The sequence below is a fragment of the Lolium perenne genome, chromosome 2 (genome assembly GCF_019359855.2).
Source record: "Lolium perenne isolate Kyuss_39 chromosome 2, Kyuss_2.0, whole genome shotgun sequence".
Lineage (NCBI taxonomy): Eukaryota > Viridiplantae > Streptophyta > Magnoliopsida > Poales > Poaceae > Lolium > Lolium perenne.
In genome coordinates, this window is record NC_067245.2 from 37,594,591 (window position 1) to 37,598,407 (window position 3,817).

At 49.5% G+C, this 3,817-nt stretch overlaps 1 pseudogene; it reads right to left on the minus strand.

Annotated features, from left to right (window-relative positions):
- Positions 1 to 222: 222 nt before the first annotated feature.
- LOC127328374 (uncharacterized) lies at positions 223 to 3,417 on the minus strand (annotated as a pseudogene).
- Between the last annotated feature and the right edge of the window lie 400 nt (positions 3,418 to 3,817).

The following is a 3,817-nucleotide window of genomic DNA, read 5'->3' on the forward strand; positions in this document are numbered from 1 at the left end:
GGAATAGGTATGTTCTTGATACTCTTGCGGGAGGTAATTTCCTAGGCACTCCTGCTTTAGAAGCTAGTTGCATTATTGAGAGTCTAGTTGGAATACCACCTGTTAATGAAGCTAAAATTGAAATCTCTCTTGAAGATGTCATGAAAAAGTTGGAGGCCATAGAGAAAAATCTTCCAAGTATTGAGACTAAATTGGCAATATTAATTGATAAAACTGATACAACAACAACAACAACCAAGCCTTTCAGTCCCAAACAAGTTGGGGTAGGCTAGAGTTGAAACCCATAAGATCTCGAAACCAAGTCATGGTTCCGGAACGTGGATAGCTAATTTCGACACACCCCTGTCCATGGCTAAATCTTTGTCGATATTCCAAACCTTCAGGTCTCTCTTAACGGACTCCTCCCATGTCAAGTTTGGTCTACCACGACCCCTCTTAACATTCTCAGCACGCTTTAGCCGTCCTCTATGCACTGGCGCTTTCGGAGGCCTCCGTTGGATATGTCCAAACCATCTGAGACAATGTTGGACCAGCTTCTCTTCAATCGGCGCTACCCCAACTCTCTCCCGTATATCGTCATTCCGTACCCAATCCTTTCTTGTGTGGCCACATATCCATCTCAACATGCGCATCTCTGCTACACTTAACTGTTGGATATGTCGTCTCTTCGTTGGCCAACACTCCGTGCCATACAACATCGCAGGTCGGATAGCTGTCCTATAAAACCTGCCTTTTAGCTTTTGTGGCACTCTCTTGTCACAGAGTACGCTAGAAGCTTGGCGCCACCTCATCCAACCAGCCTTGATTCGGTGGCCCACATCTTCATAGATATCGCCATCCTTCTGCAACATGGACCCCAAATATCGAAAATTGGCTCTCTCCGGTACCACCTGCCCACCAAGGCTAACCTCTCCCTCCTCGTGCCTAGTAGAACTGAAACTGCACCTCATGTATTCAGTTTTAGTTCTACTAAGCCTAAAACCTTTCGATTCTAGAGTTCGCCTCCACAACTCTAACTTTCTAGTAACCCCCGTTCGGCTATCATCGAGTAGCACCACATCATCCGCAAATAGCATACAACATGGGATATCTCCTTGTATATCCCTTGTGACCTCATCCATCACCAAATCAAAAAGATAAGGGCTCAAAGCTGACCCTTGGTGTAGCCCTATTCTAATTGGAAAGTCATCAGTGTCGCCATCACTTGTTCGAACACTTGTCACAACATTATCATACATATCCTTGATGAGGGTAATATACTTTATTGGGACTTTGTGTTTCTCCAAGGCCCACCACATGACATTCCGAGGTATCTTATCATAGGCCTTCTCCAAATCAATGAACACCATATGAAGGTCCTTCTTTTGCTCCCTGTATCTCTCCATCAGCTGTCGAACCAAGAAGATGGCTTCCATGGTAGACCTCCCAGGCATGAAACCAAATTGGTTTTTGGTCACGCTTGTCAACCTTCTTAAGCGGTGCTCAATGACTCTCTCCCATAGCTTCATAGTATGGCTCATCTGCTTGATTCCACGGTAATTAGTACAACTTTGAACATCCCCCTTGTTCTTGAAGATTGGTACTAAAATACTCCGCCTCCATTCTTCGGGCATCTTGTTTGACCAAAAAATAAGGTTGAAAAGCTTAGTTAGCCATACTATCGCTACGTCTCCAAGTCCTCTCCACGCCTCAATGGGGATACCATCAGGACCCATCGCCTTGCCTCTTTTCATCCTCCTTAACGCCTCCTTAACCTCAGACTCCTGGATACGTCGCACAAAGCACATGCTGGTATCATCAAAGGATTCATCTAGCTCAATGGTAGAGCTCTCAACCTCTCCATTGTAAAGGTTGTGAAAGTACTCCCGCCATCTATGCTTGATCACCTCATCCTTCACAAGAAGCTGATCCTCCCCATCCTTGATGCATTTGACTTCGTTGACATCCCTCGTCTTCCTCCCTAAACTTGGCCATCTTACAGATGTCCCTTTCGCCTTCCTTCGTGTTTAAACGTTGGTAGAGGTCCTCATACGCCCGACCCCTTGCTTCACTCACCGCCCGGTTTGCAGCCTTCTTCGCCACTTTGTACTTCTCCATGTTAGCTGCACTCCTGTCCAGATATAGGCATCTGAAACAGTCCTTCTTCTCCCTAATAACCTTCTGGACCTCATCGTTCCACCACCAGGTATCCTTAGCTTCCCTTCTACTTCCCTTAGTCACCCCAAACTCCTCTACAGCGACCTTCCGCAAGCAGGTCGCCATACTCGTCCACATCATGTTTGCATCGCCTCCTTCCTCCCAAGGGCCCTCCTTAATAACCCTCTCCCTGAAAGCCTGGGATGCCTTACCCTTGAGCTTCCACCACTTTGTTCTAGCAACTTTGGCGCGCTTATCCCGCTGGACACAGATCCTAAAGGGAAAGTCAGCAACCACCAGCTTATGTTGAGGGACCACACTCTCTCCAGGTATCACCTTACAATCGATGCAGGCGCGTCTGTCTTCTCTTCTAGAGAGGACAAAATCAATCTGGCTAGAGTGTAGGCCACTACTGAACGTCACTAGATGGGATTCTCTCTTCCTAAAAAGGGTGTTAGCTACGATCATGTCATAGGCTAGAGCGAAGCTCAGGACGTCTTCTCCTTCTTGGTTCCTGATGCCATAGCCAAAGCCCCCATGCACCTTTTCAAAACCTGTGTTAGATGTACCCACATGGCCATTGAGGTCTCCTCCTATGAAGAGATTCTCACCAATAGGTACCCTCCTAACCAAGTCCTCTAGGCCTTCTCAGAACTCCCTCTTGGTGCTCTCATTGTGGCCTACTTGTGGGGCATACGCGCTGATAACATTGAGGACTAGGTCCCCAACGACCAGCTTGACAAGGATCATCCGGTCCCCTTGCCTCTTGACGTCCACAACTCCATCCCTGAGGCTCTTATTGACCAAGATGCCTACTCCATTTTTGTTTGAAGTTGTCCCCGTGTACCACAACTTGAAACCGGTATCCTCCACCGCATTCGCCTTCTGTCCCTTCCATTTGGTCTCTTGGACACATAGGACATCAACACGCCTCCTCACCGCCGTATCAACTAACTCCCGTAACTTACCCACCAGGGACCCTACGTTCCAGCTACCTAAGCGTATCCTCCTAGGATCGGCTAACTTCCTTACCCTCCGCACTCGTCGAGTCAAATGCGGAGATCCTTGCTCATTTTTCACTACACCGGGGCGTCGGTGCATCGCGCCACTAAGGATGCGGCGACCCGACCCTTGCTCACTTATCACCGTATCCAAATCAAGATACGGCGCGCCACCAAGGGGGTGACGGCCCGGCCCTTGCCCATTTGACACCACACCCGGGTTCCGATGTGGCGCTTCGCTAAGAGGGTTACGCCCCAACGAGGTTCCTTTGGGTTTCATCTCCATAAGAGTGGCTGGGTTTTTTTAATGTTGGCTCGCCCTGCCTATCACAACCCTCCTCCTTTATCCGGGCTTGGGACCGGCTATGCTGAGACAACATAGGCGGAGTTACTTGATAAAACTGATAAACTTGATAAATCTCTAGGAGGAATTAATGAAAGAATTGCTGTCTTAGAAACTTGTGCTATGACATCGTCACGCGGCTAGGAGCCGCTCCCAACCCTAGCCGCCCCCAACCCCAACCCTCCTCCTCCCGCCGCCGCCGGCAACGCCGCCGGGGCAAAGACCTCGGCGCGTGGAGGTGGCGGGGGCTTTCCCTCTTGACGCGGATGGGATGGCGGCTGGGTCATCCCCTCGATGGCGGCGGCGGTAGACCTCCTCCATCCCGTGTGATGGTGGG